General features: G+C 34.6%; 1 protein-coding gene across 1 annotated transcript in view; it reads right to left on the bottom strand.

Moving 5' to 3' along the window:
- Positions 1–25,055, bottom strand: part of LOC148952618 (follistatin-related protein 5-like) — a 166,429-nt gene that overhangs the window by 5,762 nt on the left and 135,612 nt on the right. The gene's annotated exons all lie outside the window — the stretch shown is intronic.

Here is a 25,055-nt window from a genome sequence, read left to right as displayed (position 1 = left end):
CTAAGAACTAAAGGGGTCTGATGACTCAGGCAGTTTTCAATTGTTAACGTAATATTAAAACTTTTGTCTACACACTCCCTCCCCTTCTTAAAACCGTACTGTTCTTCTCTTAAAATTTTATCTACAGAATCTCTCAGTCTAAAAAGTAGGCCTACCATATTACAAAGTAATTTGCTTCCTACAGAAACCAGACTAATACCTTCAAAATTACCACACTAACTCTTATACCTGCCTTATAGATGGGCTTAATTAAAGTTTTCCTGACATTGCTAGGTGCTTTCCCTTTTTCAAAAGTCATATTCATAATCTTCAGTAATTTATCTCTAACTTTAGAACCATCATATTAAAAAACAAAAGAATTATTTACGACACTATCAGCACTTGGAACTTTAATATTTTTAATCCTTTTAGTACTGTTTCTAATTCTTGCTCGCAAAATAAATTTTTTTCACTTACAAAGTGTTACAAACTTTTTCATTCTTTTAATATCATTTCCTGTGACTTTACCCTGGTTTAGCACACACTCAATTTTCTGCCCAAATCTCTTTAACTCTTTCCTTATCACTAATTGTGACCCCCTTCCTCTCTCAAAGAACTTTAACTAATATTACTAGCTTAATACCTCCTTCTTATACCACCTTATTCCTTCTGAATACCTCCCTCTTTGCGCTGAAATTTGACTTTTTGTTCCAATTATTTAAGAATGATTCCTTAAACACAAGGGCCGTTTAATTAGAGTAATAAGCTTCTTTAGAAGTTCTAAAAAACATTAGCGTAAAGAGCGAGGTATTAATAAGGAAGTAACTCCCCTCATATACATAATAATTTCTGTACGTTTTAAGTTTTGATGCTGCTCCTTACTTTGAGTTGAAACAAACTTGTCTTGCTTACTTAATTTCTGACAGATTTAAAAAAAATGCCGGTAAATCTGGCTCTCCCTCCGTGGGAAGTTCCTTCCCCTTAAGAGAAATTTCTACCACATAAATTTTCCCTTCAGAAAAATTCTCTTCGGATAATACCATTCTCACTGAAAATTCCCCTTGTAAAGTTTCTTGCGGACGATTCAATTTGAAAAATCCTTAGCATAATTTCATTTGAAAAAGACTTTCATTTCTAATCATTTCTCCAAATTCTCCAAAAATCCCCCTTCTGTGTTAAATTTCTCCCGGAAATCTCCCCCAGTGGGAAGTGGGAGGGGGTGGTTATATTCAAGTTTTCCTGGAAAGTTTCCTTCAAATTATCATCCTGGATTTTAGCAACGTCATAACTTCCTGGAAAGTAAACATCCTTCCTGAATTTCAGTTTCAGATTATTACTACATACTACTAAATGGTAATCTTTTAGTAGAACAACACCAGTTTTATATACTCTGGCACCTTGTATCGATCTTGAGATTCTTCTGTTTATACTTACACAATCAATAAGGTTGGCCGTCTTACCGTGATTATGACCAAATTATGGGCCATTTTATGACCAAACACAGAAGTGGTATTAACTAGATTTTTACACCTACAAAATTGTGGCAGTCTAAAACCGTTACTATTTTCTTTTTCTACGCCAAATTTACCTAGGCTACGATACCGTCTATCCCTGGTTCTACCAAAATCATCTAATAAAATCCTCAAATAAAACGGGGTTGAAATCCCTTAATAAAAATATCATATTTCTACCTGGGATCCTGTCTATTGTTCCTGTAGCTGTAAGTAAAATTCATCTGAGTCACTACAATCTCCATCAGTCGGTTCTATAGGAGTATATACTATTATGACTGACACGTTGCACTTTTTAGTAATAAAATCCTTCCTGGCTGAGTAAATAATTCTATATTACCTTTTTTCATGCTTACTAACCCTGGGAAATGCGTTTCCGACACGCCTAACAAGCCGAACAAGTTCAAAACGTCTGAATTCGTCAGAAATGACAATACGGTACGATATTTTCTTCTTAAAGTTGTGACATTTGAAGATGCAATTTTCATATTATTTCAATCGTCGACATTATTATTGGCTCAGGAAAAGCAATGCGTGACGGGAACTAACATGGGATCTACATCTGGGCTCTTTGTTCTCCTTTATCTTATGCTGTCGAATTTCACCTACAGAACTCCTGTTTCCTCTACAATCAGGGACCTGTGGGGTGTTAGCTCATTTCCTAGTTTGTCGAACTTTCCTAGCTTTCCTAGTTGTTTTTTTTTTTTTTTTTTTTTTTTTTTTTTTTTTTTTTTTTTTTTTTTTGTAACCCTGAAGTATCAGCAAGAAAAATAACTTAATTTCCTCTGGAAACCAGCTGAGCTTGCAGCATTGAGCACAAAAATGGGGAAGAATTTCCACTGTCACTTTTGTCCCTAGCCTGAAATAATATACGCTATATTAAGTACTTTTTGGAACAATGACAAGTCCTAAAATCTTCTCTTAAATATGCCAAAGACGTCGAAAAATATCAGAAAATCCATTAAAAGAACCAGACATTTCACTTAGGACGTCCGAGAGAAAACCTATTTCTCCCATATTTTTTATATCCTTAGGGAGCAGAATACAAAAAAATGACTATATTGTGGCTCGAAATTTGAAAGAAAGATTATCTAAAGAAAAATGCTGGGATTTTCTTGGTCTCAGCAAGAAAATTACTTGCGCTTTTCTTTTTTTAACTTTTCCAATAGATTAGTCCTATGTAATTTACTGTAGAAAAAGTATCCAGGAACTAAATCAAGTGATGAAACTGAAATAAAAGAATAAGAGGTCCGAACGGCAATTAAAGATTTATCTTTGTCGATGGCGACGGAAAGTCTAAACTCAAAATATTATAATATGAACTTGAACAAATAACCTACTTTACAGTAAGAAATAAGACTCATAGCTCTTATAATTTAAGACCACCTATTAATAGCTGTTTACATAATTCAGGAAAAGGGAAGAAACCCCCAACAAACTATGCTACAACCTTTGTTAAATTGACACCGTCACATTCATTATGCCTGAGAGTCCTGATACAGACGTTGTGACCTCTATGCGCAGGAAACCTGATTTTGTTTGTTTTTTCTTGAATTAATTAAAAAAACTTTTTCCAAAAATAAGTTTTTCAAAGAAAAGTGAAGAACTCCATTAAACCAAAAATGAGCAAAACTAAAATCAAATAATCGAACAAGCGTGAAACTACCACAAATCAGCATCGATCAAAAAATGAAACCCAAAACCAACAGCAATTACAATAAATAACCGAGTCAAACTAAAAAACGAGCAGAAATTAACATGAGTAGGGCTCAAAACCCCTATGCCTTCCCAAGGCCAAAACATAATTTGCAGTTTAATGAAATAAATATAAATGTTATTACTTTAATAACATTAATAAATCAAATAATATTAACATTTTGAGTAATAAATATCAGTATATGTATATTGAACTGAAAATGCACACTCATTTGTATTTTTTCAGTAAAGTGCATATTATGTTCTGGCCTTGTGAAGGCATAGGGGTTTTGAGCCCTACACATGTTAATTTCTGCTCGTTTTGAGTTTGACTCGGTTATTTATTGTAATTTCTGTTCGTTTTGGGTTTCATTTATTTATCGATACTGATTTGTAGTAGTTTCACGCTTGGTAGATTATTTGATTTTATTTTTGCTCATTATTGGTTTAATGGAGTTCTTTACTTTTCTTTGATAAATTTATTTTTTGGAAAAAGTTTTTTTAATTAATTTCTGTTAGTTTTATATCGACATATTCTTTTCAGAGAAAAAGAAAATAATAGTCTAAATCTTTTCGTTTTTTAAAGACTTTATAGTTTGGCCTGCTATTTATATGCTGGAGAAACTTTTTCAGCAATTTTTAACGACATACACCCTTTTAAAAATTTGATCACGAATAGTAGTGTTTAATTTAGTTTCATACCACCTCTACTTGACCTGAAATAGAAAACTTGATACCATTCGCAAAAAAAAAATCTATTTACTTTCTTTGATAGCTAGGATACACTTACGCTATTTTGATTTGGTTAAATTTTAAGAGCAAAAGTAGACCCGAAAGTTTGAACCTAATACCCTCAGTCGTTCTTGGGATACCGCTGAGATGCCTTATTGGGAATTAGCATTAACACAGTGCCTTTTGATTTAACCTTTCGGCAACATTTAGTTTTTAAACATAATGGGAAATAGGAGGGTGGGCGTGGGAGGTAGATTAGCTGCCCTCCAATCGCTTTCAACTATTAGAAAGGCTACTAACCTTTTCTATTTTCAATCGAATGAGCCCTTTTCGTAGTTTCTACGACAACTCCTTCGATACGAAGTGCCTTGGTCTAAACAAGAAAAAAAAACATTGTGCCCACGTCGCTCTTTACTATAAAAATGTCAAGCCTACCAATCAATTTCGGCTATTAAAAAGGGCACTAGCCCTTTTAATTTCCAATCGAACGAGCCCTTTTTGAATTTCTACGTCAACGGTTTCTATAAACACCTTATATGCCCCCAGGGCATAAATTAAAACCCTTACCATGAGAGCTGTGAGGGGGATGTTATCCTCAAAGACCTAATTTCCAGAACTTACAACTACGTTGAACAAAATGGCCATCTCAAAATTTTGATTGGATGTGTTTGGAGAAATGGTGGGCGTGAGAGGGGCGTTTGTTGCCTTCCAATCAGTTTCAACTATAAAAAAGGCACTAGCCCTTTCGATTTCCAATCGAATAAGCCCTTTTGAAGTTTCTACGACAACGCTTTCTATAAAAACCTTATATGCTCCCAGGGCATAGCTTACGACCCTTGCCGTCAGGGCTAAGGGGGGGGGGGGGGAGGTGTGCTGTCACCTTCAAAGACCTAATTTCCAGGACTTTCAACTACGTTGAACAAAATTCCTATCTTAAAATTTTGATTTAATGTGTTTGGGGAAATGGTGGGCGTGAGAGGGGGGTTAGTTGCCCCCAATCACTTCCGACTATTAAAAAGGGCACTAGCCCTCCCAATTCCCAATCGAAAGAGGCCTTTTTGAAGTTTCTACGACAACGATTTCTATAAAAACCTTATATGCTCCCAGGGCATAACTTATAACCCTTACCCTGAGGGCTGTAGGGGGAGTGTCATCCTTAAAGACAAAATTTCCGGAACTTTCAACTACGTTGAACAAAATGGCTATCTCAAAATTTTGATTCGATGTGTTTTAGGAAATTGCGGGCGTGACAGGGGGGTTACTGGCCCTCCAATCACTTTTGACGATTAAAAAGGGCACTAGCCCTTTCAATTTCTATTCGAATGAGGCCTTTTTGAAGTTTCTACGACAGCGCTTTTTATAAAAAAAAGACTTATATGGCCCCAGGGCATAACTTACAACCCTTTTCCTGAGGGCTGTGGGGGGAGTGTCATCCTCAAAAACATTATTTCCGGACTTTTTAAATACTTCGAACATAATGGCTATCTCAAAATTTTGATTGGATGTGTTTGGGGAAATAGCTGGTATGAGAGGGGTGTTAGTTATCCTCCAATCGCTTTCGAATATTAAAAAGGGCACAAGCCATTCTCATTTCCAATCGAATGAGCCCTATTTGAAGTTTCTACAACATCGCTATCAATAAAAACCTTATGTGCCAGTATATACAAAGGTTCTACTTCTGAGGGGCCCCCGTACAAACAGGTTTTTCTGGTAGGTAAACAGGTCATTACACTCGGTCATTACACTCTTTGCCAAGAGGATTTGCGTAATTTCAAAGTTCAGCAATACCGGGTCCAAGCGTGATTGATTTTTTGGACAATTGCCTTTAGTCAAGACTAGTTTTTTGGGAATGTGTCGTTGCTAAAGCTAACTCTCATTGGAAAAAGAGGTATAAAACTTTTTGTTTTTGATAAGAATTGCACAATGAATGTATCGTTTGACGTGGGCATTTTTTATGAGCCAATCAGAGACAGTGATAGTTGTTCAATATGTGATACCCTGATTTGTAGCTGGGATTTGAATAAAAGAAATAGTTATGTTATTTTCTTGCACGTATAGGTATTCATATGTTATTTGCTTGGGTGTATAGGAATTAACTAGAGAAAAGCTTTCACCTAAATTAACTACATTGGTATTTTATAGCATGTACAGTAATCCCAAGGTTATTTTGATTGCGGTAATAGTAATTCCCATGTTATTTGATTGCATGTATAGGAATTCCATTGTTATTTTATTGCGTGTATAGGAATACCCAGGTTATTTGCTAGCTTGTATAGGAATTCACATGTTATTTGCTTGCATGTATAGGAATTCCCATGTTAGTGGCTTGCTTTGATAGTATGGCCCTTTGAATGTTCTTTCGTGTATAGTTTGTCCCATGTTATTTGCTTGTATATATTGGAATTCCCATGCTATTTGCTTGCATGTATAGGAATTCCCATGTTATTTGCTTGCATGTACAAGAATTCCCTAGATATTTGCTTACGTGTATAAGAATTCCCATGTTATTTGCTTGCATGTATAGGAATTCCTATGTTATTTGCTTGCGTGTATAGGAATTCCCAGGTTATTTGCGTGCTGGTATAGGAATTCCCAGGGTATTTGCTTGCATGTATAGGAATTCCCAAGTTATTTGCTTGCGTGTATAGGAATTCCCATGTTATTTGATTGCGTGTATATGAATTCTCATGAGAAGTGCGTTGATGTTATTGTACCATCCTTTTTATTTGGATCATTGTTTGGATTTAACCCTGTTTTGTGATTGCGTGTCTAGGACCTCCTAGGCTATGTGTTAGCGTGTATAGTACGTCCCGGGGTATGCGCTTGCATGTATCGGACTTCCCCTGCTCTTTTATTGTCTTCTGTCCCCCCCCCATGTTCTTATACGAGTTTATGCCACCTTCATATGCTATTCCAGGAGCTTATGTTCCTTCCTATGCTCTTATAAGGGGCTTTTCCATGTGGTTTTTCTTTACTTGGTAACCATTAAAAACAAAAATGTTGTGTTAAATAAGTAGTTCTTATATATTTTAAAAGAGCTTTACGGGGTTTGAGACACTCTGTTGCCTGATTCCGTTTGATTTTTCTTTACTTAGTGCTCATTAAAAACGAAATTTTTGTGTTAAATAAGTAGTTCTTGTATCTTTTAAAAGCACTTTACGGGGTTTGAGAGACTCGGTTGTCTAATTCCGTGTGATTTTTCTTTACTTGGTACCCATTAAATAAGTTACTAGCGAAAACCCGTCTGGATGAGGTAAAATAAAAAATTTTAACGAGACCTGGCTGACCAGTGTGTTGGGGTAGATGGGTGTATGGTCAGAAGAATGTTTTCGTGAAGATAAAGCGGTGAGCGAGTTGCTAACGAAAAATCTAAGCTAATAGGGGTTTTTTACCGTAAACTCTAGTTTTTTGTAAGAAAATTATGGAAAATACAATTCGTTGGTTCATAGGTGAAACTTAAGTCCAGGTATGGATCGAAAAATAAACTTTTTCTGTAGAATCTGAGCTAATAAGGGTTTTTGACCATAAACTCTAGTTTCCTGTAAAAAAATTATTCAAAATATAAGTTTCGCATTCAAATACTACACTTAGGTAAATTGTCTGCTTCAAATGTGGAAAAACCCATGTGAGTTAGATGCAATATATATTTTTTAACAAGAAATGACTGTACCGTGGTTTTTCGGAGAGGATTTACGTGACAAATGGATTCCATCTCTATGTGATCGAAGTTGCAGTCTTGATCGAGAAAAACCCGGGGTAACAAGGTAAAATAGAAATTTTTTGAAAATAAATGTCCTAAAAGAGTTTCGGGGGAGATTGGTTGATTGTCAGAAGGATGTATTAGCGTAGTTGTAGTGGAGGACAAGTTGCTAGTGAAAAATCTAAGCTAATAAATAATTTTGACCGTAAGATATAGTTTTTTGTAAGAAAATTATTGAACCGACATTTCGCTTGTTCATATTAACCACTTAAGCACTGGTGTTTATTTACAAATGGACTATTTGTCTAGACCATGAGCTAATCTTGGTTTTTGAACATGAACTCAAGTGTCCTGTAAGGCAATGATTGAAAATAATAATATTTCGTTAAAGTTTGAAACCTATGTCAATTCTCTTGTTAAAATGTTAAAATTAATTCCAGTTTAGGATAATAATAATAATGAGGACTTATGTTTATAATTAAATATTTTTTTTTTTCATAAAAGAAAACTATTTTTTTAAACTTCAAAATTACTCAACTTTTTTTTTTGTACTTATACAAAAATGACGAAATATTATTAAGGATATAAAAATTTTAATCTGTGATTGGTCAGAGACACAATATGGCTTTCCCACTGATATTCTATGTCCGAATATCGACACTACCTAGTCTATTGCATGTATTAAATCAGTATTTTTTACGCAGTAGTACGATAAACAAATAAGTCATATCTTTTAAAAAAGTGAAGATGGAGCATTTTAATAAAGTGTGTTCACATGTCAATGTTATAGTAGCATTGAATGCTGACAAGGAGAAGTATTTAAACTATGAAACAAGTAAAAATGGTAGCACTATTGGAAATGTATGTGTGCATTGTCATGACAGTAAGGAATTTAATTTCTTTGGAGTACCAAAAAATTCAACTCTTTTTATGGTGGATATGCAAGAGTGAGATATCCAGAGATGATAGCACTCAAAGAAAATGCCAAAATAAAAATAATGGTTGATGAAGAGGGACATCTTCTTGCCAGTGCTTGTGGTAACATGCTACCTATTGTTACACCCCATCGTCAACTTTTGGGTATTAGCATTCAACGGAAGATCAAAAGAAGACATGCATACTCTTCTACTAATATCATAAACCATATCTTGTCGACGTGCCGAAACTGTTATCTTTGTAAAAATAATGTTGTAATAGACAGTGAAATTTTCGGAAAAATAAAAAGGGCATTGGCAGAAAATATTACTAAGGAATATAAAGATGAATCGATGAAAAACAAAGTACCTGCAAACTTCACTGCCATTAATCAAAAAATTAATGAACCAAAAAAGAGAAGAGATGAAGTGCGTATTGAACATTTGGATGACCCCCCATTAGAAATTTGTTCACATGCTAGTGTTATTGTAGCATTGAATGCTGACAAGGAGAAGTATTTGAACTATGAAACAAGTACAAGTGGTAGCACTATCGGAAACGTATGCGTGCGTTGTCATGACACTATTGAATTAAATTTCTTCGGAGTACAAAAAAAATTCAATTATACAAATGGTGGATATGGGAAAGTATCATTTCCAGAGATGTTAGTACTCAAAGAGAATGCCAACATAAAAATAATAGTTGATGAAGAGGGGTATCTTCATTCTAGTGCTATAGGTAACATGCTACCTATTGATAGAACTTTTCGTCGGCTCTTAGGTATTAGCATTCAAATGAAAGCAAAGAGGAAAAGAAAGGCCTACTCTGCTACTAATATCATAAACCATATCTTGTCTATGTGCCTAAACTGTTACCTGTGTAAAAATAATGTGATAATAGACAGTGAAATTTCCAGAAAAATAAAATGGGTATTGTCAGAAAATATCACTATGGAATATAAAGATGAAACGATGAAAAACAAAGCACCAGCAAACATTACTGGCATTGATCAAACAGTCAATGAATCAAATAATACCAAAGACGAAAAGCATATTAAATCTGTTCATGAGACACCAGTAAAAATTGTGTATGATTCAAAATGGAATAATGATTATTCCACTGATTACGAACTAAGAGAAGACAATAACTTCAATATCAAGAGAGAACATGGTGAACCATTTTATGGAACAGATTCAAAATGTCCAAAGTTAATCATTGATATTAATAATGTATCATAATATATTTTTGTATTAATATTCTACATAACACTATTTCATTAAAAACATTACATTGTTATGTGTTCATTATTTTTTAGAGTAAGCTAGCACATCAAGCGTTTAGAATGTCTATTAAAACATCGACAATGTAAGAAAAGGAATTTGCGTACATCTATTGTCAAACACATGGGATAACATTGTCAAAATCTAGGTATCAGAATGAAAAATTGTAGGTAAGTAAGTAAGCAAGTAAGTAAGTAAGTAAGGAAGTAAGTAAGTAAGTAAGTAACAAACTCTTTCTTGAATTCACCTCATGGATACACAATGCAGATATTTCATTTAAGAAATTATGAAAAAATTGTAATCAAGTAACAAAAAATTGTAAGCAAGTAACAAACCCTTTCCTGAAGTCACCTCTCGGATCAAACTCTTTATTGATTCCACCTCTTGTATATACAGTACAGATACTTCATTAAAGAAATTATGAAAAAAATCGTAAGTAAGTAACTTTTTTCTCTTTATCACAAACAATTTTCACTTAGCTCCATGATGTAGAAATTTAATTCAAGAAATTATGAAAAAATTCTCAGTAAGTAACAATTTCTTTCTTGAAGTCAACTCTTAGATACACAATACGGAAATTTCATTCAAGAAATTATGAAAGTATTTGTAGGTAAGTAACAATCTCTTTATTGATTTCACCTCTTGAATTTACAGTACAGATACTTCATTCAAGAAACGTGATTAAACAAGTTTTTTGAAACTACATGCTATTTGCATGCCTTTCCTTGGCACCTTTCCAAATGAACGGGGATTCCCCACTGCTTCCTACACATAGCAAAAAGTGAGCAGTACGAAAACTACACTTTTTCAACCAGACTGGTTTTTTGGTTTTTTAGACAACACGAGAGACATGCAAAGTCGACATAGCTTTATTTCATTTTTTTAAATTCAAGAAATTATGAAAAAATTCTCAGCAAGTAACAATTTCTTTCTTGAAGTCAACTCATGTGTAGAAATTATGAAAAAATTCTCAGTAAGTAACAATTTATTTCTTGAAGTCAACTCTTGGATACACAATACGAGAATTTCATTCAAGAAATTATGAAAAAATTGTAACTAAGTAGCAAATTCTTTCTTGAAGTCACTTGTTGAATAAACAAACAGACATTTCATTCTAGAAATTAGGAAAACATTCTAATTAAGTAACAAACTCTTTATTGTTTTCACGAGTTAGATATATGATGTAGATATTAAATTCAAGAAATTATGAAAAAATTGTAACTAAGTAGCAAATTCTTTCTTGAATTCAACTGTTGGATAAACAAAAAGAAATTTCGTTCAAGAAATTACGACAAAATTCTAAGTAAGTAACAAACTTTATTGTTTTCACGAGTTAGATAAACGATGTAGAAATTAATTTCAAGAAATTATGAAAAAATTCTCAAGAAGTAACCATTTCTTTCTTGAAGTCAACTCTTGGATACACAGTACGGAAATTTCATTCAAGAAATTATGAAAATATTTGTAAGTAAGTAACAAACTCTTTATTGATTCCACCTCTTGGATATATAGTACAGATACTTCATTCAAGAAATTATGAAAAAAATCGCAAGTAAGTAAGTAACATTTTTTTTCTCTGTCAACTCTTAGATACACAATACGGAAATTAAATTCAAGAAATTATGAAAGTATTTGTAAGTAAGTAACAGTCTCTTTATTGATTTCTTCTCTTGAATATACAGTACAGATACTTCATTCAAGAAACGTGATTAAACACGTTTTGAAACTACATGCTATTTGCATGCCTTTGCTTGGCACCTTTCCAAATGAGCGGGGATTCCCCACTGCTTCCTACACATTGCAAAAAGTGAGCAGTACGAAAACCCCACGTTTTCAACAAGACTGTTTTTTTAGACAACCCACCCACAAAGATGACACACACTATCCGGAAATTTAATACAAGACATTATAAAAAAAATATTTGGAAATAAGTAACAAGCTCTTTATTGATATCACCTCTTGAATATACAGTTCAGATACGTCATTCAAGAAAAACGTGATTAAACACGTTTTGAAACTACATGCTATTTGTATGCCTTTCCTTGGCACCTTTCCAAACGAGTGGGGATTCCCCGCTGGTTCCTACACATTGCAAAAAAGTGAGCAGTACGAAAACTCCACGTTTTCAACCCGACTGGTTTTTTAGGCACCAATCAGGACAGATATGCAAAGTCGACATAGATTAATTTCATTTTTTTTTAAGGTTCACTTAGACGGGGTTACGTGCGCGCACGTACCCCCGTCTAAATGAACCTTAAAAAAAATGAAATAAAGCTATGTCGACTTTGCATATCTCTCCTGATTGGTCCCTAAAAATCCAGTCTGGTTAAAAACGTGGAGTTTTCGTACTGCTCACTTTTGCAATGTGTAGGAACCAGTGGGGAATCCCACTCGTTTGGAAAGGTGCCAAGGAAAGGCATGCAAATAGCATGTAGTTTCAAAACGTGTTTAATCACGTTTTCTTGAATGAAGTATCTGTACTGTATATTCAAGAGGTGAAATCAATAAAGAGCTTGTTACTTACTTACAAATATTTTTTTATAATTTCTTGAATGAAATTTCCGTATTGTGTGTGTCATCTCTGTGGGTGTGTTGTCTAAAAAACCAGTCTGGTTGAAAACGTGGAGTTTTCGTACTGCTCACTTTTTGCAATGTGTAGGAAGCAGTGGGGAATCCCCGCTCATTTGGAAAGGTGCCAAGCAAAGGCATGCAAATATTATGTAGTTTCAAAACGTGTTTAATCACGTTTCTTGAATGAAGTATCTGTACTGTATATTCAAGAGAAGAAATCAATAAATAGACTGTTACTTACATACAAATAATTTCATAATTTCTTGAATTTAATTTCAGTATTGTGTATCTAAGAGTTGACAGAGAAAAAAAAATGTTACTTACTTACTTTCGATTTTTTTCATAATTTCTTGAATGAAGTATCTGTACTGTATATCCAAGAGGTGGAATCAATAAAGAGTTTTTTACTTACTTACAATTATTTTCATAATTTCTTGAATGAAATTTCCGTACTGTGTATCCAAGAGTTGACTTCAAGAAAGAAATGGTTACTTCTTGAGAATTTTTTCATAATTTCTTGAAATTAATTTCTACATCGTTTATCTAACTCGTGAAAACAATAAAGAGTTTGTTACTTACTTAGAATTTTGTCGTAATTTCTTGAACGAAATGTCTTTTTGTTTATCCAACAGGTGAATTCAAGAAAGAATTTACTACTTAGTTACAATTTTTTCATAATTTCTTGAATTTAATTTCTACATCGTATATCTAACTAGTGAAAACAATAAAGAGTTTGTTACTTACTTAGAATTTTGTCATAATTTCTTGAATCAAATGTCTTTTTGTTTATTCAACAAGTGAATTCAAGAAAGAATTTGCTACTTAGTTACAATTTTTTCATAATTTCTTGAATGAAATTCCCGTATTGTGTATCCAAGAGTTGACTTCAAGAAAGAAATTGTTACTTACTGAGAATTTTTCCATAATTTCTACACATGAGGTGACTTCAAGAAAGAAATTGTTACTTGCTGAGAATTTTTTCATAATTTCTTGAATTTTAAAAAATGAAATAAAGCTATGTCGACTTTGCATGTCTCTCGTGTTGTCTAAAAAACCAAAACACCAGTCTGGTTGAAAACGTGGAGTTGTTGTATTGCTCACTTTTCTCAATGTTCAGGACGCAGCGGGAAGTCCCCCTTCATCTGAAGAGGTGCCAAGGACAGGCAAGCACAGATCAGTTAGTTTCAAAAAACTTTTTTAAACATGATTCATGAATGAAGTATCTGTACTGTAAATTCAATAGGTGAGATAAATAAAGAGAGTGTTACTTACCTACAAATACTTTCATAATTTCTTGACTGAAATTTCCGTAGTGTTTATCTAAGAGTTGACTTCAAGAAAGAAATTGTTACTTACTGAGAATTTTTTCATAATTTCTTGAATTAAATTTCTACATCATGGAGCTAAGTGAAAATTGTTTGTGATAAAGAGAAAAAAAGTTACTTACTTACGATTTTTTTCATAATTTCTTTAATGAAGTATCTGTACTGTATATCCGAGAGGTGGAATCAATAAAGAGTTTGATCCGAGAGGTGACTTCAGGAAAGGATTTGTTACTTGCTTACAATTTTTTGTTACTTGCTTACAATTTTTTCATAATTTCTTAAATGAAATTTCTGCAATGTGTATCCATGAGGTGAATTCAAGAAAGAGTTTGTTACTTACTTACTTACTTACTTCCTTACTTACTTACTTACTTGCTTACTTACTTACCTACAATTTTTCGTTCTGATACCTAGATTTTGACAATGTTATCCCATGTGTTTGACAATAGATGTACGCAAATTCCTTTTCTTAAATCTTAGATTTTTTAATAGACATTCTAAACGATTTATTTTCTAGCTTAATCTAAAAAATAATGAACACATAACAATGTAATGTTTTTAATGAAATAGTGCTATGTAGAATATTAATACAAAAAGATATTATTATACATTATTAATATCAATGATTAACTTTGAACATTTTGAACCTGTTCCATAAAATGGTTCACCATATTCTCTATTGATATTGAATTTATTGTCTTCTCTTAGTTCGTAATTAGTAGAATAATCATTATTCAATTTTGAATCATACACAGTATTTACTGTTGTTTCATGAACAGGTTTAATATGCTTTTAGTATGTTGTATTATTTGATTCATTGACTGTTTGATCAATGCCAGTAATGTTTGCTGGTTCTTTGTTTTTCATCGTTTCATCTTTATATTCCATAGTGATATTTTCTGACAATAACCTTTTTATTTTTATGGCAATTTCACTGTCTATTATCACATTATTTTTACACAGGTAACAGTTAAGGCACGTAGACAAGATATGGTTTATGATATTAGTAGCAGAGTAGACCTTTCTTTTCCTCTGTGCTTTCATTCGAATGCTAATACCTAAAAGCCTACGAAATGTTTTATCAATAGGAAGCATGTTACCTATTGCAATAGCTTGAATATATCCCTCTTCATCAACTCTTATTTTTATGTTGGCATTCTCTTAGAGTACTAACAACTCTGGACATGATACTTTCCCATATCCACCAATTGTATAATTGAAGTTTTTTGGTACTCCGAAGAAATTTAATTCCATAGTGTCATGACAACGCACGCATACGTTTCCAATAGTGCTACCACTTGTACTTGTTTCATATTTCAAATACTTCTCCGTGTCAGCATTCAATACTACAATAATCATAGCATGTGAACAAATTTCTAATGGGGGGTTATCCAAAAGTTCAATATGCACCTACTCTTTGATCGTATTTTTTTAATTAATTTTTTTATTTATGGCAGTGACGTTTGATGGTACTTTTTTTTTCATCGATTAATCTTTATATTCCTTAGTGATATTTTCTGCAAATGCCCTTTTTATTTTTCCGGCAATTTCACTGTCTATTACAACATTATTTTTACAAAGATAACAGTTTCGGCACGTCGACAAGATATGGTTTATGATATTAGTAGAAGAGTATGCATGTCTTCTTTTGATCTTCCGTTGAATGCTAATACCCGAAAGTTGACGATGGGGTGTAACAATAGGTAGCATGATACCACAAGCACTGGCAAGAAGATGTCCCTCTTCATCAACTATTATTTTTATGTTGGCATTTTGTTTGAGTGCTATCATCTCTGGATATCTCACTCTTGCATATCCACCATAAGAAGAGTTGAATTTTTTTGTACTCCAAAGAAGTTAAATTCCTTACTGTCATGACAATGCACACATACATTTCCAATAGTGCTACCATTTTTACTTGTTTCATAGTTTAAATACTTCTCCTTGTCAGCATTCAATGCTACTATAACATTGACATGTGAACACACTTTATTAAAATGCCCCATCTTCACTTTTTTAAAAGATATGACTTATGTGTTTATTGTACTACTGCGTAAAAAATACTGATTTAATACATGCAATAGACTAGGTAGTGTCAATATCCGGACATAGAATATCAGTGGGAAAGCCACATTGTGTCTATTACCAATCACATAGTAAAATTTTTTTAGCCTTAATCATATTTTATAATTTTAATATACGTACAAAAAAAAAAGTTGAATAGTTTAGAAGTTTAAAAAAATATTTTGATTTTATGAAAAAAAAAAATATTGAATTAGAACCATAAGTCCTCAATATTATGAGTATACGAAACTGGACTTAAGTTTAACATTTGAATCAGAGAATTGACCTAAGTTTCACATTTGAACGAGAGAATTGTATTTTCCATAATTTTCTTACAGGAAACTAGAGTTTATGGTAAAAAACCCTTATTAGCTCAGATTCTATAGAAATAGTTTATTTTTCAATCCATACCTGGACTTAAGTTTCAACTATGAGCCAACAAATTGTATTTTCCATAATTTTCTTACAAAAAACTAGATTTTACGGTCAAAAACCCTTATTAGCTTAGAATTTTCCCGAGCAACTCGCCTTCCACTAACAATATGATAATGCTTATTTGTTCTAATCAATCCGTCTCCCCCAAAACACTGTTAGTACAGTTATTTTTAAAATTTTTTATTTCATATCGACACAACGGGTTTTTCTCTCGCAAGATTGACCCCACTCTAAATACGCTCAAACATCATTTTGCCAATCAACCAATCTCCTCCAAAACCCTTTTCAGTCATTTCTTGTTAAAAAATTTCTATTTTAACTCATTCACACGGTTTTTTCCACATTTGAACCAGAGAATGGACCTAAGTTTCATATTTGAACGAGAGAATTGTATTTTCCATAATTTTCTTACAGGAAACTAGAGTTTATGGTCAAAAACCCTTATTAGCTCAGATTCTACAGAAATAGTTTATTTTTCGATCCATACCTGGACTTAAGTTTCACCTATGAGCCAACGAATTGTATTTTCCATAATTTTCTTACAAAAAACTAGAGTTTACGGTCAAAAACCCTTATTAGCTTAGATTTTTCGCTAGCAACTCGACCTCCACTTTAACTTCGCTAATACATCCTTCTGCCAATCAACTCATCTCCCCCAAAACACTTTTCAGCCATTTCTTGTTAAAATTTTTTATTTCAACTCATCCACACGGGGTTTTCTCTTGCAACTTTTTTAATGGGCACCAAGTAAAGAAAAATGACACGGAATCAGACAACCGAGTCTCTCAAACCCCGTAAAGCTCTTTTAAAATATACAAGAACTACTTATTTAACACAAAAATATCGTTTTTAATGAACACTAAGTAAATAAAAATCAAACGTACTCAGGTAACAGAGTGTCTCAAACCCCCGTAAATCTCTTTTAAAATATATAAGAACTAATTATTTAACACAAAATTTTTTTTTTTAATTGTTTACCAGTAAAGAAACACCACCCGGAACCGCCCCTGACACGCGCAGCGTAATGACAAGCCGCACATTTAAGAGAATCGAACGGGTACATACCCTCTGAGACGAGCATGCGGGGGGGGCAGAAGCTCTTAAAATAGCAAGGGAATTCCTATACACGCAAGCAAATAACATGGGAATTCCTATACATGCAAGCAAATAACACGGGAATTCCTATACACGCAAGCAAAATAACTTGGAAATTCGTATACATTCAATCACATAACTTGGGACTTCCTATACATGCAAGCAAAAAACATGGGAATTCCTATACACACAAGCAAATAACAAGGGAATTCCTATACACGCAAGCAAATAACTTGGGAATTCCTATACATGCAAGCAAATAACAAGGGAATTCCTATACACGCAAGATAATACCATGGGAATTTCAATACACGAAAGCCAATAAAATAGGAATTACTATACAAGCAAGCAAATGAGATGGGAATTCCTATACACGCAAGCAAATAACAAGGGAATTCCTATACAGGCAAGCAAATAACATGGGAATTCCTATACATGCAAGCAAATAACATGGGAATTCCTATACATGCAAGCAAATAACATGGGAATTCCTATACAAGCAAGCAAATAACATCGGAATTCCTATACAGGCAAGCAAATAACAAGGGAATATCTATACCTGCAAGCAAATAACATGAGAATTCCTATACAAGCAAGCAAATAACATGTGGATTCCTATACACGCAAGCAAATAACAAGGGAATTCCTATACATGCAATCAAATAACCTGGGAATTACTATACACGCAATCAAAATAACTTGTGAATTCCTATACCTGCAAGCAAATAACATGGGGTTTCCTATACAAGCAAGCAAATAACAAGGGAATTCCTATACACGCAAGCAAATAACTTGGGAATTCCTATACAGGCAAGCAAATAACATAACCATTTCTTTTATTCAAATCCCAACCACAAATCAAGTTATTGTATATTGAACAACCTCTGATTGGCTCATAAAAATGCCCACGTCAAACGGTACATTCATTGTGCAATTCTTATCAAAAACAAAAAGTTTTATACCCCTTTTTCCAATGAGAGTTAGCTTTAGCAACGACACATTCCCAAAAAACTAGTCTTGACTAAAGGCAATTGTCCAAAAAATCAATCACTCTAGGACCCGGTATTGCTGAACTTTGAAATTACGCAAATCCTCTTGACAAAGAGTGTAATGACCGAGTGTAATGACCTGTTTACCTACCAGAAAAACCTGTTTGGTACGGGGGCCTCTCAGAAATAGAACCTTGGTATATACTTGTGCCTCCAGGGCATAACTTACAACCCTTGCTCTGAGGGCTCTGAGGAGGTTATCATCCTCAAAGACGTAATTTCTAGAACTTTAACTACGTTGAACAAAATGGCTATCTAAAAATTTTGATTGGAGGTGTTTGGGGAAAAGGTCGGTGTGAGAGGTGGGTTAGTTATCCTCCAATCACTTTCGAATATTAAAAAAGGCACGAGCCATTCTAATTACCCCCAGGGCATAACTTACAACCCTTGCCCTGAGGTCATCCTTAAAGACCTAGTTTCCAGAACTTTCAACTACGTGTACAAAATGGCTATCTCAAAATTTTGATTGGATGCGTTTGGGGAAATGGCTGGTATGAGAGGGGTGTTAGTTATCCTACAATCACTTTCGAATATTAAAAAGGGCACAAGCCATTCTAATTTACAATCGAATTAGCCCTTTTTGAATTTTCTACAACATCGCTATCTATAAAAACCTTATATGCCTCCAGGGCATAACTTACAACCCTTGCTCTGAGGGCTCTGAGGAGGTTATCATCCTCAAAGACGTAATTTCTAGAACTTTAACTACATTGAACAAAATGGCTATCTAAAAATTTTGATTGGAGGTGTTTGGGGAAAAGGTCGGTGTGAGAGGGGGGTTAGTTGCCCTCCAATCACTTTTGACTTTAAAAAAGGGTACTATCCCTTTGAATTTCCAATCAAATTAGCCGTTTTTCAAATTTCTACGACAAAGCTTTCAATAAAAACCTTATATGCCCCCAGGGCATAACTTACAACCCTTACCCTGAGGGCTGTGTGGGGGGGAGTGTCATCTTTAAAGATATAATTTTCGGACCTTTCAACTATTTTTAATAAAATGGTTATCTAAAAAGTTGGATTGGATGTGTCTGGATAAATGGTCGGCGTGCAAAGGGTTTTATTTGCCTTCCAGTCACTTTCGACTATTAAAAAGAGCACTAGCCATTTCAATTTCCAATCAAATGAGCCCTATTCGAAGTTTCTACGACAACTCCTTCGACACGAAGTACCCTAGTATGGAAAAAAATAACTCGATACGAAGTCTTCCAAAAATGTTGGTGGAGTGGTTGACGTGAGAGGGGGATTAGTTGCCTTTGAATTACTTTCAGCTATTAAAAAGGGCACTAGCCCTTTGAATTTCCAATCAAATGAGCCCTTTTTCAAGTTTTTACGACAACGCTTTCAATAAAAACCTTATATGCCCCCAGGGCATAACTTAAACCCTTGCCCTAAAGACTGTGGGGGGAGTGTCCAGCTCAAAGATATAATTTCTGGACCTTTCAACTGCGTTGAACAAAATGGATATCTAAAAATTTTGACTGGATGTGTTTGTGGAAATTTTGGGCGTGGAAGGGGTGTTAGTTACCCTCCAATCACTTTCGACTATTAAAAAGGACACTAGCCTTTTTAATTTCCAATGGAATGAACCCTTCTTGAAGTTTCTACGACAACGCTTTCTATAAAGACCTTATATACACCCAGGGCATAACTTACAACCCTTGCCCTGAGGCCTGTGGGGGAGTGTCCTCCTCAAAAATATCATTTCTATCTGGAAAACAACTATGCTGAACAAAATGGCTATCTCAAAATTTTGATTGGATGTGTTGGGGAGATGGTGGGCGTGGAAGGGGTATTAGTTGCCTTCCAATCTTATCGACTATTAAAAAGGGCACTAGCCATTCCAATTTCCAATCGAATGAGCCCTTTTTGAAGTTTCTACGACAACTCCTTCGATACGAAGTGTACAGGTATGAAAAAAATAATACATTGTGCCCACATCGTTCTTTACTTAGGCAGCGCATTTGCGCTGCCTGTGAAAGAGGTACTATTGTTTGTTTTTTTTCCCCGGAGCTGACAAGGTAAAATGATTAATTGCGTAATGTATATAGAGGGACGTTTTAAACAAACAGAGGCATCAGAGAAGGGTAGCAGTTGTGGAGATAGTGTGCTGGAAAATATCAATTTTATTCCACACTGGGGCCAAATGTAATCGAGGCCAAACTCTCAGATAGTCAATTAGCTTTAAAAAATTAAAAACCCTAATCTGAAACCTTTTAATTTCTGAGAATTCGTCACGGTATGACATTTTCCGTCAATAAACGTGCATCAAGTCTTGGTAAAATTTTGGATTATTGCAGACAATAATTTCGCAGTTTCGACTGATTCATGTGGTCCTTCGTCCATTTATTCATAGTGCTACTTAATTTTTATACTAGTTCTCAAAGAAAGAGAAGGCAACTGGACCCTTCTGTGAGATAGTGATGCCTTAAGCCCCAAAAAGCGATTTTAAGACCCAGGTTTTCCAGCTTATTGTGGGAGAGATCATTCAGATCAGTATGAATAATAATAATAATAATAAGGGTTTTTATTTAAATCAAACAAATAAATAAATCAACCTCCAGAAGCGAACTTGTTTAGGCGATACACCCTTAAAAAGAAAGAAAACCTGATATATACATCGCTATCAACAACGTAAAAAAAAATAAAAAAAAAAAAAAAAAAAAACACGCACGGCACAACCTCCTCCAACTTATTGCAACTCCTAAAATAAAAACCCAACCTTAACTAATTATCACCGTCCTCTCACTACCACCCTCACACAACCACAATAAAAAATAACCAAAATACAACTGAGAGACCACTCAAGAGAAAATCGCTAAGAAATATTATACTCACCAAAACAGAGATTTTAACCTACTCCTAAAACTAGAAATATTTTCTTCAACTAATAATTCATTTGGTAAACTATTATAAAACCCTGGTCCCACATGACGGACAGTTAAGAATGATCTTCGAGTTGAAAGCCTGAGGTAGTCTTATCTGGGATGCTGTTCTGGTTGAGTATTCATGGACATTACATCCAGCCACGAACATTTGACCGAAACATTTTGGCAACAATCCACGCTCATATTTAAACAAAAACAAAGCTGAATAAAATTTAGAAACTCCATGTAAAGGCAGAATATGTCGTTCAACATATCTCCTTCTCACTGATGCACCTTTTTTATCGCCACAAAGCACTCTAATAGCTGAGTTCTGCATCGCACGAAGCGGAAGTAGATGTGTCGGGAAAGTACTCGACGAAACGACATTACAGTACAAAAGGTACGGGTGAACATTAGAAAAATACAAAGACCTTATTACATCACAGGGGAAAAAATTCTTCAGCTTTCTCATAATCCCAACATTCCTTGCAATCCTACTACTTAACAACTCTATATGTGGTTTATAACTTAAACATTCTTCTATCAGGACACCAAGGTACTTGAAAGTCTTTAGTCGCTGGATTGAAGTATCAACAAGTCTATGCTCATTAATCCATGGATAGTAATTGGGGTTTCTTGAACCCCTCTTGAACTAGAAACTGTGATTTATTGTTATTTAACCTCAGTTTGTTAGCTCTAGTCCATTTCCCAATTTGGTTCATACTACTACTACTAACAACTCACCGCAGCACCAATACGCCTGAGGCCAACACAGCTACGCACGCTCCTCCTCCACCCCAATATATTCAAAGCCTCCCTTTTTACACCCGCCCACGAAGTTCCCATTTCCTTTAAATCTTTCTTTTTGACGTCCTCCCAACCCAGACGGGGACCACCTGCTTTCCGTTTAGCCCTATATGGTTGGCCGAAAAGAACAATCTTCGGCAATCTGTCATCCTTCATCCGCACAACGTGCCCTAACCACCTCGACCTTTCTTTCATTATAGCCCTAGAGAGCGGTATTGAACCACATTTTTCGTATAGACTATTGTTTGAAATATGGTCAGTCAGCCAGGTACCCAGAACAATCCTTAAGCAATTTCTTTGGAAAACATATAGCAAATCTTGATCCGCTTTTCGGAGCGTCCACGCTTCAGAGTCATATTTGACCACTGTCATCACTGTAGCTTCTAATATTCTAATCTTGGTTTGCAGACTTATCTTCCTATTCTTCCAGATTTTTTTTAACTGTGAAAAAACACCCTGAGCCTTGGCTATTCTATTTTTAACAACTTCACTGCTCCCACCATCTTTACTAATAATACTACCAAGGTAAGTGAAGCTGCCCACCTGATCAACCTTTTCATCACCCAACGTTACCTTTTCATCTTCACTTATTCCTAGCCTTAGTGACTTAGTCTTCCTAACATTAATTTTCAAACCAATTCTAGCACCCTGAACTCGCAAAACCTCTAAAACTTCATGCGAACGTCACCAAAAACAGAACGGCCTGATCCGTCGACATTCCTCTTCGGAATCCAAACTTGGTTGGACTTAGAAGTCTCCGCGATTCTAGAAACTCAACCATTCTAGCATTTATTATCTTTTCAAACACTCTATAATCATGGAAAGAATTCTTATCACTACCTTTAAATAACGGAATAACTTTAGCCGAGTTAAAGCAATCAGGAAAAATACCACATTTCATACACTGATCGAATAGGTACACCAAATGCTCTGATACAACTGGAAATACATGCTTCAAAACATTCAGGGAAAAATAATCACTACCTGCGGCATTATTCTTCACGCTCCAAACTGTCTTCCGGAGCTCCTCAACATTAATCGGAAGCAAAAGAGCAGAAACATCACTAGCCACAGGTAAAAACTGAACAAAAGACTCTTCTACAGAGGAGGAGGATCCTGTACCTGCCATATTAATGGAAGGAAAGAGCAATATAACCTTAACTGCAAGGAATACATTTGTAATAGCATTAAAGACGTGTGTTCAGAAGACGCATGCTCCTGTCATGTTTTTTAGAACTTGTGAGCGTAGAATGAACTGAACTGAGGGGCTTGAACTAAGAGGAATTCTGAACTGAGAGACAAGTAGGTGGACAGCACACCAAGATCAGATTTTCGACTGATCTGATGAGAGTTTGGCCCAATTTGGTGCACGGTATCGACATACCCTATAAGGATGCGTCAGCTTCCAAAGTTAATCTATAATCCTGCGTGGTGATGCGTATGGTTATGCTGCAGTATATTGTGTGTTGTATGATTTACTCACTATAAACAAGTTCAAAACGAAAATAACTAAATTAATTCCAATAAATATTGATGAAAGTAAAAAGTTCCTTTAAAATCTAAAACAAGCAGAAATTAGCCTAAACCTGAGAGAGCTGCCAACCTTCGTAGCCCTTCCATTCTTTTGCTTAAGTCAAACTTGAACTTCGCTAAAAGCTAACTAAAATGCACCAGACGTTCTTTGCCAGACGGTAATTGCATGTGTTCTATTCACCTATTGGCTTTCAAAACGTTTTAACTGAAAATTTTACTTTGCTAAGAGAATACGCTTAAACTCTCAGAATATCCACTCTCAAAACATTATAATGAAAGTTAAGTTTTGCCGTAAAGGGTGAGGGGGGTGGTTTAGTTTATTTAGTAAATTAAAACATATATTTAAAATATGGGAAGTAAATCAGACAAAGGAGTATCCGTATAGATACTATAGTCTGGAAACGGTACAATTTTCAGATTATTGGTCTATGTTTGCTCTAAATAATTCAGATTATTAACTATATATAATTGTGGCTCTTTGTTACTATTTGTTTTCTTTTTATATACATATATAAAATGTCTAGGAAGCACTGAAGACAATTTTTTAAGAAATTCAACATATACAAAATTGAATCTACATTACTTAACATAGGATAAGTTTCTCACTAAAATCAGGCCTTTGGTGTCGGTGCTCTTTGGAATTTAAATTGAAGTGGTAGTTAGTCGATATTGGGAGACAAAGGCCTCTAAAGTTTTGATAGTAGCTTGCTATTTCTGGTACCGGACAAAGTAAAAAAAAAAAAAAAAAAACGGCATGATATTATTCACCTGAATACAAGGAGCTAAAGAGTTCTGTGTGTTACACGGAAACTGCATAACTAAATCATTTCTTATCTCTGACAGATTTTTAAATAGAGTTCCATGGGTGGCCGCCGTTTACCCCCTCTCAAAAAACCCACGGAAAATACCCCCCGTGGATAATAACCCCCTGCGGGAAAATACCCCCCCCCCCTCGGAAAACAGCCCCCGGAAAATATCCACGCGGAAAATCCCCTCTCAGAAAATACCCCACCAAAAAGATATCCCTTCCTGCGGCTGGCTGGTCTCCAATCACTTTCGAACTATAAAAAGGAATATAAAGTTTAATTTTTGATCTAATGAGCACACTCCGAAGTTTTCAAACAGTTCGTGGTAACGAACTGTAAGTAAGGAGCGACCCGGCTCAATGGTAACCGAAACTCTAGAAAACGGGTTTTTGATACCAATAGATATATCAAAAGAATCAGATTTCAATGCTGATTTCAAATATATAACTTTCATCAAGTTTAGTGCTACCCATCAAAAGTTACGCGCCTGAGAAAATTTGTCTGATTTTCAAAAAAAGGGGGAAAGACCCCCTAAAAGTTATAGAACCTTAATGAAAATCACACCATCATATTCAGCGTATCAGAGAAACCTACTGTAGAGGTTTCAAGCTCCTATCTACAAAAATGTGTAATTTTCCATTTTTTTCGAGAAGAAAGATCACGGATGTTTGTTTATTTGTTTGTTTTTTGTTTT

This window comes from Artemia sp. Qi Xiang Cuo, chromosome 5 (genome assembly GCF_049724085.1).
Source record: "Artemia sp. Qi Xiang Cuo chromosome 5, ASM4972408v1, whole genome shotgun sequence".
In the NCBI taxonomy this organism is placed as follows: domain Eukaryota; kingdom Metazoa; phylum Arthropoda; class Branchiopoda; order Anostraca; family Artemiidae; genus Artemia; species Artemia sp. Qi Xiang Cuo.
This window is presented reverse-complemented; position numbering and strand designations above follow the sequence as displayed.